Source organism: Dendropsophus ebraccatus, chromosome 2, assembly GCF_027789765.1.
Source record: "Dendropsophus ebraccatus isolate aDenEbr1 chromosome 2, aDenEbr1.pat, whole genome shotgun sequence".
In the NCBI taxonomy this organism is placed as follows: Eukaryota; Metazoa; Chordata; class Amphibia; order Anura; family Hylidae; genus Dendropsophus; species Dendropsophus ebraccatus.
Window position 1 is genome coordinate 91,684,116 of NC_091455.1, and position 14,286 is coordinate 91,698,401.

The following is a 14,286-nucleotide window of genomic DNA, read 5'->3' on the forward strand; positions in this document are numbered from 1 at the left end:
TACTGCATTATGGGGATCTGCATCTGTATTTAATAATATAGATAGATGATAAACTAGAAAAAAAATCATGAAACATTTTTAAAAATAACTGCAACACAATGTTGCAATAGAGCCCTGTTCAGCTCTGATAATTATACTCAATACGTTCTTTTTATACACATTATTGTAGTATCTGCTGGGGGTATTCATGCTCTATAGATTGTAGCATTCGTCACATACAGAGCTCAATGTTAGAAAAATAACAAGCAGTGTACTCTTTTTTTCAGCTCTATTATTAATTTTATTTATTTTTAACACGGTCTGCACCATTCCACACAGCAGAAAAAACTGGAACTTACCTAAAGAGTGGGCAACATTACACCTATTGTGGCCAACATCAGGATGGGGTGTATGAATACATTTGCTGCTAGTGTAAGAAACGTGGTGTAAAGAGAGTCTTTGTGAGTTCAAAATAGAAAAGGATATAATCATGTTGGGTTTCAGTCTGTCCTTTCCCTCTTTTTGTCTAATCATTCCCGTTCAGTTTCCCAATGCCTATCTCCTTTGCACACAACTATTCCCCCCCTTTTTGTCAACCACAGTTATTACTAAATGTACTGTACTATATTGGCAATGAAGAGCCTGCTATCTTGGTAGTTATGATGTACATGTGTATTCTGTTATATATTCAATTCCAGCTATAAAACATTGCTAATATATACGGTTTGGCTTCTTGTCCAACACATTGGATTAGCATTGCATGAAGCACCAGAGCAGTCAATCTCCATGTAAAATCTCATCAGGAGAGATGTCTGAGGACATCTGCGTCCAAGTAAAAGGATCAGTCATAAATATCACAGCGTGTGCTCAGGTCACTGGCACAACAGCTGAAACCTGATGTATGCCAAAGGATCAGTTCAGTGTGCAAAATAGACCATTAATCAGGTAAAGGGCACAATATATTATAAAAATGTGTCCTATACATTGCATTGGTCTATTTGTATTTCTGGTATAGAAGAATGTCAGTTCTATAGTACACTACCCCCTTCTACACTGTTAATTCAATCCTGCATAACATGATAGCTTCACAAGAGAAGCCAGACAGGCTAGCATCCCTCTGTTGCATCCTTCTGTCTCCTTTCCCTGTTGTACATGAATGAATGCCCCAGGGAATCTGCTTGAATAATTTGCATGTCAAACATAGTGCTTTTTCCTGTGCGATCTGCATTATAGAGCTCCATATTTAGCATTCATTCCTATACACCATTAGATGTAGTCACCTTTTCTGTAAAGTGCAGCGCACGCCATATAATTACATGTTACTAAGATCTAAACCCATTATGCAGTATATAGTGTAGAATGCAGAACATTTGGGGAGGCATTATAATCAGGGAAATCTAAATTTTCTCAAATACAATAAAAGAAATGACTAATTCAGAATTATAGGCACCATGTGGTATACAGTTAGGGATTATTGTCTAGGAGACTGAGCAGGATCACCCACACAGGTCTATACAAATCATATTCTAAGCATTTTATTCATGCTTAGAAGAATGTTCTATATACTTCATAGATGTTGTCAAAGTGGTATCTACAAGGCACTGCTCTTTTTCTCTTATTAAATATCCCTATATTTTGTACTGTGACACCATGTTCTTTACAGGGACTATTATTTATTTGTCATATTACCTGATCTGACATCTCCCACTTCCAACTATTTCAGGATTTTACAATTAAATATTGAAGTTACTGGCAGGCTTCATACAGGGAAGTCAGCCATGAAATATTCACATTCGGCAGCATTAGAGAATATGACAAACCATGTAACTGAAATGTACAAAAATCATGGCCTACTTTTTTTTATTTTTTTTTATTACAGTGACTGTTCCTGGTAATGCAGCTCACTACCATTCCCTTGAATGGGACAGAGCTATGGAGAGCTTCAGTAACAGAGCCAGCAGCATGGACTTTGGTGCCATTATTTGTACAGCGTGTGAACCTAGCCTAACAGTGATCCAGACTAAGAAAGATGAATGATACTTTAAAGTGAATCTAGCAGCAGGTTAGATAGGATTCTAATAGGACAGGGGATGGAGAGTGCGACCATACCTTTATGTGAAGGTCCATTGTTCCATTATTGATAAATCTTCCTTTCTCTAAATATGTAAATGAGGCAGTTGCGTGCACTGGGGTCAGTCCTGTACCCCCTTAAAGCACCACTCCACAAGCAGGCCCCTGCAGCATACCTTCATATGCATATGTATAACAGTCCTCTGCAGTGATGTTACTCTCCGCCACCGTTGCCTGCAGAGGGCCCTTGTGAATATTCACATGCAGGTGTGCTGTAGGAGCCGGAGGGCAGGCACATTGGGCCCCATTAAACTCTAGAAGCAGATTAGATTCCCTTTTAGCATTTTGAATAGGAAATTAAAATATCCTACAGACTATGCCCTGTCTGCTACATGCAGGGGGAGAATCAATGAATAGGTAGCAATGCATGTTCGTGGCTCTCCATTTACTTTTATTGGAAGAAAGCCAAGCATCCTCACTCTCCATTCATTTTTCACCTGGATTCAACAGTCAGTATCTGCTTAACCAGGATGGAGAGTGGTCAGGTGATCTGCAATCAGACATCTGACTTTCATGAAACACATTATTACATTGAAAATATGGCCTTATTTTCACCTCATGTAGTTCTGCAACTCCTGCAGAACTACAGGTTGTACAACTACAACTCACATCATGACCTGCTAACAGTCCATGCTGGAGTTTGTAGTTGTGAAACCTGGGGAGCCACAGAGCTCCAATTAAGCATAACACACAATGTGAAGTGCATCTAGGAGCCACACTTCAAGTCTATGCCATGCGTCCGCTATTCGTTGAATAGCGACTGCACAAAATAGACATGTCAGTTTTCTTTGCGGGTGCACAGAACCACGGCCGCATTGAATACACAATGCAGTCGTGGTTCAATAGAAAAAAATGCAGATGCCGTGGTCAATAACAATTGCTGTTTCTGCAATCTGCAACACCAGCCGCTGTTTTACGTTGTGTGAATGTGGCCTTAAAATGTACTTAATTTCACATTGCATATTCATTTGGACCTCTTTTACAAGAAGAGGATTTACTGCATAATTCCCAAATCCCCCCCCCCCCCCCAAAAAAAAAAAAATTCTGTGTATTTAAGAAAAAACTTTATTGTGCTCACAAGCAAATACTATCCTTGGATGCTTGTAAGCTAATATTATCCTTGTATGCACACCCACTTACTAAGATAGTGGGCTCCAGCGTGCATCCCCACATCGTGCTACTAAAGGGACTGTCTAGTGCTGCTGGACCCTACTGTCTCATAAACTGAAGGCCTGACATAATTGACTTCAGTGGGAAAAAAACGTGTACTCTCCAGTCATAGTCCTGTTTTATTGGGCAACTTAAAAACTTAAAAAATTTGTGCACATTTATGTTTTTTATCTGTTCAAAAAAGACTACAAACGGATGAACTGGATGGAAACTGAGCACAACTGATCTAAATAAAAAAACAATTAAGATATATGGGGACTTGAATCAATCAGTTTATTTCCATTTTGTCTGTTGCCCAAACAGAACAGAGCAACGGAATTGAGAAGGAAAGTGAAATGCAGATGTGAGCCCAGCCTTACCATTATATCGGTTCAGAAATAACATTAGGCAAAGAGTCCACTCTTCTCTTTTGAGATGTGTACTACATACACATCACTGAATCTTGTATGAATCCTCTAAACTTGAATTATTTATTGAGAAATGAGCTTTGTCCCTTTCCTCCAGCCGCACAACATTCAAAGAGTGTCAGTGTCCTCAGCCATTTAATGAAATGCAATGACTTGCTGCATAGAGAATTATGCAGCAACTGTATAGAACATATAATAGACACAGTTATAAAAAAATAGTATTTTTCCCTCTTGTGACATATTTGTCATATTACATAAGAAGCTTTTGAGTTTTCAGCTTACATGAGGGCATGCTCAGTTTACAGAGAGGGCTCACTTTCTTACAAGGGTCCATAGTTTTTGCTAGGGCTTCTCATTGATGTGAGAACATGTTTCTTTTGTGATTAACAAGTGGACAAAGATAAATAAGGTCACAGTAAAAGCACATGGTATTGCAACACACCACACTAGGGGTATGTTCACACGCCGTTCACGTGAAACAGCCGTTATTTATACAGCGTGTGAACATAGCCTAGCAGTGTATACTAACGTGTAGAAACACACCCTAAGGCTATATTCACACAATGTTGTTTTATGTCCATCTTTTTGGACAACCGTCATTTTGAGACATGTCTTTTGATCGATAAAGCTCAAAAAATTATCATGATCATTATTTGCAGCCATAATTATCAAAAGACGGCTGTTCAAAAAGACGGCTGCAAAACAACATCATGCCTCAAGATGCAATCACGTGTTTGATTTTGTGTTTAGTTTGTCTACTGTTATATGGAACTATAGTGGCCGGGCGTGCAATACTTGACACTGGGGATTTGTTGATTTCCTTTCAAACGTTCAAATTTAGGGTCTTTTACTAATGACAACATATGGCAAAGTGTCATGATAGTATGTATTTACAGCCTAAAGGGACAAGTGCCTTTGGCTCTTTTTTGGGCAGTTTTCACACCTGTCAAAGTCCATTAATATGGTTAAGACAACATAGAAAAACACTGCTGCTTAGCAGATTATAGGCCTCTATACAGGCCTATATAGATGACAGTATATGATGCACTAACAATGCTATGAGCTGGCATCCAGAGTACCATCTATCCTCCAAAGTGGGTAGCACTAAGACTGCACTACTCATTTGCTGGGACAGGTTACTCAGTGTTTCCTGCATCCTAGAGGGCTTGTTTTACAGGCTTAATACCTTCTAGGAAGATGGACACCTTGTGCATGTTTTTTCTAGGTCTGTGCTAAACATATAAAGTATCAGAGGTGTTAGTGTGTCCAGATCACTTTAAAAATCTATGTTTAAAGGGGTTATCCGGAGAGTGGAAATGGTCCAATCTGTTCAGCTCTTGCCTTCTCGGATAACTTAGGAGATGATGGGGGGTTTACCAGTGCATGTTGCAGGAACTGCATGCAGGAGAATTTACACAATGTGCAATAGCTGCCCGATGAAGCAGCAACATCTGTAACAATGGGCAGCTTTTGAACATGGACCACAATATGCTCCCACTCCCTCTCGTCTTGGTAGTTATCATCCGAGATAGCTAGAGGATTGAAGTGCAGCATGAAGAGCAGAACAGGAAGGAGCTATTCTGCTCTGTGGATAACCTTTTTATTATGTACATAGGGGAACCTCCACGGATATACCTAAGTGCATGCATACAACTTAGTTAGACTGACAGAGACTTAAAGAGTGCTCTTTTCACGTTTGTCAGGCTGGTATACAGAGTTAGGCCATGTTCCCACATCGTAAGAGACCGGCCGTTCCGTGACTTGGCCGGGTCACGGATTGGCCAGTCTCTGAAAAGATGATCCCGGACGGTACTGCAGTACCAGCCGGAGAGTTCTGATGCGGGCGCTTCCGCATGCGCCCGCATCAGAACTCCCCACAGCACACAATAGAGCAAACAGCCGGAGCCGCTCGCTCTATTGTGTGAACTGACACGGTCTTCTGCGGCCGCTATTCACTTAATAGTGGCCGCAGAAAACTGACGTGTCAGATGTTTGCAGCGCCGCTAGGGATCCCGGCCGGAGCGTATAATATGTGTATACGCTCTGGCCGGGATCCCATAGGAAGCAATGTAACGTATATTTTTGTATAAATCACGGATGTTATACAACGGCCGTATTTTTACGAAAATATACGTTGTGTGAACATAGCCTTAGGCTGGGTTCATACACAGTATATTTCAGTCAGTATTTTGGTCCTCATATTGCATCCGGCCGGAGTGTATACAATGTGTAAATGCTCCGGCCAGGATCCCATAGAAATGTAGGGAATGTTCCCCATTGCATAAAGTATGGCTATGTTCACACAACATAATTTCCATGGGAATTACGGCTGTTGTTACAACGGCTGTGATTCCCACGGAACTCACGTTGTGCTGCCTTCTGAGGGAATCCCGGCCTGAGTGTATACGCCTAATATACACTCTAGGCAGGATCCCTCGCGGTGCCGGCTCCGGCCGCTTGCTCTATTCTGTGCTGTGGAGAGTTCTGATGCGGGCGCGCACGGATGCGCCCGCATTAGAACTCTGCGGCGCGAAAGATCATCAGGCCGGTACTGCAGTACCAGCCAGGATGATCTTTTTCAGAGACCGGACGTTCCGTGGCCCAGCCAGGTAACGGAACGGCCAGTCTCATACATTGTGTGAACATGGCTATTCCATAAAACAGTATATTAGGAAAAACATGTATACCTTGCAGGATGTATTTTGTACAGGTATACAGTGGAATCCTTTGCAGCCCAATATCATAGTTAGTTAGTTACATAGTTAATAAGGCTGAAAGAAGACAAGAGTCCCTCAAGTGCAACCAACAGAAAAAACTGTGCTGACCCAGGGGAAGGCAAATAACCCTATGAGGCAGATGACAATTGCCCCATCACAGGGAGTAATTTCCCTCCTGACTCCAATGGCAATCAGAATAATCCCTGGATCAACGTATCACCGCAAATCTAATGCCCATAACTTGAAATATTATATTTTTCAAGAAAAGCATCCAGGCCTCCCTTGAACGTATTTAATGAATCGGCCATGACAACATCATGTGGCAGAGAGCCCCATAGTCTCACTGCTCATACAGTAAAGAATCCCTGTCTGTGCTGATAGTGAAATCTTTCCTCTAGACGTAGAGGATGGCCCCTTTGTCATGGTTAAAGACCTAGGAGTAAAAAGACCACTACAAAGATCTCTGTACTGTCCATTCATATATTTGTACATTGTCATCAGATCGCCCCTAAGACGTCTTTTTTTTAAAACTAAAAAGCCCCAATTTTGACAACCTTTCTTGGTACTGTAACCCACCCATTCCCTTAATGACCTTGGTCACCCTCCTCTGCAACCAACCAGTAGCCCCTTAGGTCAAGGCTAAAGTGCGACTATTGTAGAGCTCCTTGATTGATTTTATCAAGCTCTTGTGGACTGCAGCTGCCACTCAATAGTTTAAATCAATGTTATAGTGATACAGAAGGTTGCAGTATATCACTGGCCTTGGTGGCTACCTATTCATGTGCCCATCTATACAGCCAAAAATCAGATCTTAGGAAAACAAATTTGGTAAAAAGAAGAATTGGGTACTGGGATAAGACTAGAAATGTGTTAATAAATCAACTCCTGTTTTATAAGTGTGGATATAGCTTCTATAGTTCATCAGTCATTATAGTAATGAAGAACAATGCAGTTACAATGAAGTTGTCTATTAGAGAAGTGTGCAGTGTAGGAAAGATGGTGCATCCCTCCACTGGCGGAACTACCGCCGTAGCAGCCGTAGCGGCTGCTACGGGGCCCCGCCGCACCAGGGGGCCCGAGATGCGGGCCCCTGGAGCTTACATATCCTGCAGCACCCGGCGGCTGAGCATGCCTCCTGGGTGCTGTAGCCGGGGGGCGGTCCCGTGCTCCTCCCGACCCGGAGACTCCTTTCCCCAACCATAGGGAAAAGGAGTCACTGGGCCAGGAGGAGCACGGGACCGGTCCACAGCGCTCCTGTCACCCCCTGTCTGATGCGCGGCTGCCGTCTGATGCCGCGTCCTAGCCCCGGCAGCACGCGTATCATAGAGTTCTGTGTGGGCTTGTGCTGCGGCCGCGACTTCCGGCACAGAGACGTGTGCCGGAAGTCGCGGCCACAGGCCCACACAGAACTCTATGATACGCGCGCTGGCGGGGCTAGGACGCGGCATCAGACGTCAGCCGCGCATCAGACAGGGAGTGACAGGAAAAAGGCTCGACGGGGGAGCGTGTTGTTAGGTGAGTTTTTTTCTTTTTTTTAAACTTGCTTTCCTCAGACGGGGGGGGGGGGGGGGAGAAGGGGGCATCTATAAGGGGGGGGGAGAAGGGGGCATCTATAAGGAAGGGGGCGGAGAAGAGAAGGGGGCATCTATAAGGAATGGGGGGAGAAGAGAAGGGGGCATCTAGAAGAGAAGGGGGCATCTATAAGGAAGGGGGGAGGGGGACATCTATAAGGAAGGGGGGGAGAGGGGGCCATCTATAAGGAAGGGGGGGAGAGGGGGGCATCTATAAGGGAGGGGGGAGAGAGGGACCATCTATAAGGAAGGGGGGGGAGGGGGACATCTATAAGGAAGGGGGGGAGAGGGGGACATCTATAAGGAAGGGGGAAAAGGGGGACCATCTATAAGGGAGGGGGGGAGAGGGGGACCATCTATAAGGAAGGGGGGGAGAGGAGGGCATCTATAAGGAAGGGGGGGGAGAGGGGGACATCTATAAGGGAGGGGGGGAGGGGGACATCTATAAGGAAGGGGGGGGGAGGGGGGCATCTATAAGGGGGGGGACCATAGGGGGAGAGCAGGCCATCTATAAGGGGAGAACATAGGGGGAGAGGGGGACAACATAGGGGGAGAGGGGGATATAAACGTACAACATTGGGGGAGAGGGGAACATCTATAAGGGGACAATAAAGGGGAAGAGGGGGCCATCTATGGGGGGGGCAACATAGGGGACCATCTATAAGGGGACAACATGGGGGGGCATCTATAAGAGGGACAGCGGGGGGGGGCAACATAAGGAAGCTATCTATAAGGAGGGGCGACAGAGAGGAGGGCCATATACTAAAATGGGATCACATAGAGTCAGCCTACCCACTAAATGTGGGTGTAAAGGGGCAAATAGAGATGTCCAGTTGGTAGAGATGAGGACGGTGACTAATGTGTGTGGAGCCTAATATGTCTGTCTGGCAGATTCTGTGGATTCGTGGCCCGGAGAAGTTCTCATAACGGCCCAGGGCAGATGGAAAAGAAAATGAAAAGGGAAGAACTCCGATCAGAGAAGAAGCCTCCTGTAAGTCACCTGATGTAACTGTCCTGTAATTTATATGGTGTACAGAACCTGTGTAGAGTGTGTTGATGGCATAGTGGTCGATCGAGAGGGGGTGGGGCGGGGGGGCCCAATCAAAAGTTTGCTATGGGGCCCAGCCATTTCTAGTTACGCCCCTGCATCCCTCTCTGCTCAATGTCTGAGACCTGAGATCCTGTGACAGGCCTCATGCCACCTTTGTGGCATAGCATGGAAGGTGTTTGCCTAAAGTCCATTAGCTGTGAGTAAATACTAAATAAATGATGACTTATTGACATGAGAGAGAGGTAAAATGAAGGCACAAACACTCTACTAGCTGAAGCTACCAGCTATCTGATACTTGTGTTATACACCATTATATATATATATATATATATATATATATATATTATACCCCTGGTGTGAGATGCAGTACCAGCACAGATAAGCAGCATGGACTGTACACTGCAGCGTGTTATATAGTCACATCCCTAGGACATCATATCTATTGATTTGGGTTCTTCTCGTCATCATGCAACTTATCATGCCCACGCTACAATTCATCTTTATAGAATGAAATATTGCTATATTACAGACAAAGTCATCATCTAGCTCTGTACTAGCAAGCGAATCAGAATAAGTAAAAAATACACAATAAATCATATGCAATTCCAAATAATCTACCAAGACTAGAAAGCAATGTAACTAAGGTTGAATATAGATGACATGAAAACCATTGGAATCTCTATAATAATTTATCGTGGCCAGATCTCCAGGCAGTATGGGAACTAGCAGGCCAGGCAATGGCAGAATGAAAGGGAGGGAGTGGGAGGGAGCTAATGGCCATGCTGGATGATTTGAAGCATCTAAAAGGGGAGGTATTTGGATGTGACCCGTTAATGTGATTGAACTTGAACATTGGGATAATAGATCTGGGTGTGGGAATTATGATGCCTGTGCTCTCACATCCAGCCTGCAATTCAGCAGCTCATCTCCGCCACATGTCTGACATGACAAAAGCAAGCAGATAGCAGCACTCACACACAGCAATAGAAGGAGCCAGCATTACCTGCTTTCTGAGGATGGGCTGGTGCAAATCCGATGAAAACCCAGTCTTATCAATGGAGCGGTTATAGGACAGATGCAGCAACGTGGATGCGGCACACACACATAAACACAGGCTGCAGCTCAGTCCCTCCGTGTGTCAGTCATGAACGACAGAGGTGGCTGGGGTTTCCGGCAGCTCCAAATAAAGACAAGTGTTCTGGAGGCTGCAGACGAGGGAAGGCAGAGGGGAGGGACGTACTAAAAGGAATGACAGCTCCAGTCTGTAAAGAGGAATGCCAGCTGAATATAGTGGAAATAAACGCACATCTATGGAGCTGCTGAAAACCATGGACACATCAAATCCGCTATTTATTAATGTGGACAGAGAAGGAGGAGAAATAAATGCTTGTTAACCAGAGATGTGACCTGTTTTAGGGGACGTAAGGGGGGAATATTTATAGAAAAAGCTGCAGAAAAAGATCCCAGTTTTATAAGACACCCGAAAACTCACCCTACAAATCTATGGTCTATGGATTTCCCCTGCTACATATGTTTTTTAGCCAGTTTAATGCTTTTGTTAGAGACTGTTGGAATAAAAACACATTATTGTCTGCATGTGATACCTAATAGACTCCTGTTTTCACCAGATTCCCCACACCAACACAATATGCAGTCATATAAACCAGAGATGTAGCTAGGGGTTCAGTGGGAGGAACACATCCATGGCCTGAGTGAGCCTCCAACCTGGGTCCTGTCTGTTTCAAGAGGTATCATCCATCTCCTCCGATTGGAGTCATTTACTTCCCCCTTCTATCTTAATAAAGCCCAGACCTCCATTATAACTTCTTCAATTCACTATTGCAATGTTTGCCACTTAGACATCATATTTTCAGCACCCTCCCTACCTATTTCCCACCCTGTACACAAACCTCCCATCCTGTCACCCATTTAAGAGAACTTTTATGCTGTTTTCTCCAATTCTATATCTGATGCCCCACAGTAAAGGCCACAGCACAATAATGAGATGGGAGCGCTGACCTGTCAGATCATCGCTCGATTCCTCCTAGTTACCCGCTAACTGCCTTTGCTATTACACACACAGACAGCGAGCAGAGAGCAGCGGGAGGGGCTGGGTTCCCATTAAAGTCAGCGGCAGTCCACTGCCACTGCTACTATTACGCAAGGCAACAATCAGCAGACCATCGCTGACATGATCGGATTTTTCAACATGTTGAAAGACCACAATTAGCTGATTGTAATTGGCCAAGTACGGCTGATAATCATTTAGTGTAATAGGCCCTAATAGTTCTCTCTCTCAGTGCCCTCCTCACAATAACCACGACCAAACACAGTACTAGTGCCAACACAAAGTATATCCTCCTTTGCGTCCATACACAGTAATGTTATCCCCTTAGTGCCCTCCTCACAGTAATAGTTTCCACTTACTCTACCTACAGAGTAATATTGCTCCCTTAGTGCCACCAAACAAAAAAGTGTTACCCTAGTGCTCATCACATTAAAAGGGGATTCTAAGTAAAAAATCTGCATGGTCTTGTGGAAAACGGTGTTAAACATAGTGTAAACATAGCCATATGTATATATTTCATATGTGGGTGTACTTTTTGTATTTATACATATATTTTTTTGTTTTTTTAATTGGAACGTATGCCTTGCAAAACATGGTGTGAAAAGAATCTAGACTTTATACATATATACCGTACTTCTTTTATGTGGAAGCCCTTGCATAAAGGAATTATAAATCAGAATAATTCTATATAACGATTAGTAGACACCTGAGTGTATAAATATTTTCTTAAGTAAACTACTGGTGAGGAGAACTGGGTTTGGAGCAGAAAAGGCTAAGTTCACGCAATGCATAACAGACCTGGCTTGAAAATCATATATGAAATTTCATTGCATTGACAAAGGTAGACATGAGTTATTTTGATATATTGCAATGCATTGGACAAAAGTTGCTGCATATAGGGCATGCTGCATGCATGCATATAACTAATACAACCTTCACACCCAGTATCCAAGAAGTGTCAATGTTCTGAAATCCAAAACAGCAAACATAAGATAAAAAATAAGGACTAACAGTGTTTGTAGGACCCTCTGCTAAAGTTTAGTGAATTGTCTAACACTGATGTGGTTATTAATTATACAGAGCTTCTCATTAGGGAGAACAGTTTACTGGCTATAAAAATAACAAAGCAAAGAGATTTAGAGACTTATACTAAAAGGAAACATTGACCAGCAAACTGTTCAGCTGTGTTTCTCTCAGGAATCGATCAATAATGGAAATTACTAGAAGCAATAATATCAATCATTTTAAAGGCAAAGTTAAATTTGAAAAATGATAAAGTTGCTATGTAATTTTTTACTAATGAGAGTAAAAAAAAATCATTAAAATGGACATAAACATAGATTCAATTCAACTAACATAAAAAATAATTAGTGGAAATGTCCAAATATTAACACCCTGAGGGTCTGACGATAGGACACTAGCTTTTACATTTGTGGCATTAGAGGTATAAAATACAAGTAAAGATTCAGGTAGCAATATGAATAGAAATTTAGTTTTGGCACCAGACTTTTTGTATTTTTAATGCTGATGGCTATGACATTTCTTATTACCTGGCCGCTAAAAATTAAAACATCTCTTCTGGCTTCTTATTTGCACAGTCTGCTGTATGTTGTCCATGTCTACAAGTGATGCTTATAATTTGTGGTGGTGCATAAACATTACATGAATAATATACAGTGCAAAAGTATCCACCTCCTTTTTGTTTCAAAATTTTCATTCTTGCGTTTCTGTCTTTTCTTTTTTGCCTTATTGTTTTTTTTCTGGGGGGGGGGGGGATTGTACATTGTATTGATGTATCAGACTGGAGTAAGGAAAATCGGGTATGAGAGAGAGTCACTGAATAAATACTATCCTTCTCACAGGCCAAGGTCCGAGCAACTCTCCCGCTCCTGAGGTGAAAACTGCCACAGAGGTTAAAGATGGGCACTGTACCTAGATTTTATTGGTGGTGATTGTAGACCTTGTAATTTCCCTGTGGTACTGCGGCTTGAGGTGTTGGTGGTGATGAACTTGGTGTTGATGAGGTACAGAGTAAAGCAGACAACAGGGAGTTGCTTTGAGGTGCAATATTGACTTTACTTGAACTTGATGTACATAACATTAGAGTCTCTATCTGCAGAGTACCTTCCAAGATGGCTGTCAGCCAGAGATTTGTTGTAATATGGTGTTGCCCTTTTTGGTACTGGTAATAACCACAAACCCTGTGGGATTAGAGTCTTTTATAGTTATCTAGGAGAGGCCATAAGTCACAATGGTGCGGATGCCAGAAAATGCTAAGGGTCGAGGTTATGTCGAAGATTTCCTCTCCTGACAAAAAAAAGCTTCTTGGCTTAACAACTCGCATCTGTCACACTAAGGTTATGTTCCCACACCGTTGTTCTTTAGAAAAGAACGGATGCTAATTACAATGAAATCAGCGTCCGTTGTCTCCTGTAGGGGCGGGATTGCATTGAATTTAATGCAATGCCGCCAGCTGTGTTCTGACTTCATTATTTTAGCCAAAAAACAGAAAGTGGAATAGCAACCCACAAGTGCAAGTGCTTAACGTACATACTTCCCCTGGTGTACACACTATAAAAACCTGCTCTATAGAATAAAAAATGAGGATCTTTGCAAACCATTTGATCAGAGTGTACCATGTCACCACGTTAAGGTGTCCTCAGAGACATGGTCATGCAAGCCAAAAGGAGGTAGCCACCCCCCACCCCACATACAACAGAAAAAAAGGAAAAAATGGCAGCACCCTATGCCTTTGTTCACACTACAGGTTGCATGCTGCATGTGGCTTAAGTACAAGCACAAGCAGAAAAAAAAAAAAACAGAAAATGGTGCTGCCATTTTTTCTTCATTATTTTAGCATCAAATCTATAAAACGAACGTTAATATAATTAACATGCCTATTCATCGAACAGCGTCCAGAAACAATGGCTGTTCACACAATGTAAAGTACAGCCACTGGCCGAACTTTACATTGTAGTCAATGGTTAATAGATTTGGGGGCACACCCAATGGTGCCCGCAATTCAACTGTAAAAAGATTAAAAAGATCATTTTCCTGCAGCCGATATAGCCGAATGCATCCAACACTGCCCAGTGTCTGGCAGTATAACAACGGACTGCTATGCAACGGACGGTGTTATACTAAATGGGAACATAGCCTAAGGGTCCTATTAGACAAAGCAATTTTTACTTTT

The 14,286-nt window shown here is 42.8% G+C and overlaps 1 protein-coding gene across 1 annotated transcript in view; it reads right to left on the minus strand.

Annotated features, from left to right (window-relative positions):
* CAP2 (cyclase associated actin cytoskeleton regulatory protein 2) overlaps positions 1 to 10,226 on the minus strand; it is a 105,693-nt gene extending 95,467 nt beyond the window's left edge. The window contains exon 1 of the mRNA XM_069960161.1: positions 10,029 to 10,226. The gene's annotated coding sequence lies outside the window, so the exon portion shown is untranslated. The remainder of the gene's footprint in view (positions 1 to 10,028) is intronic.
* Between the last annotated feature and the right edge of the window lie 4,060 nt (positions 10,227 to 14,286).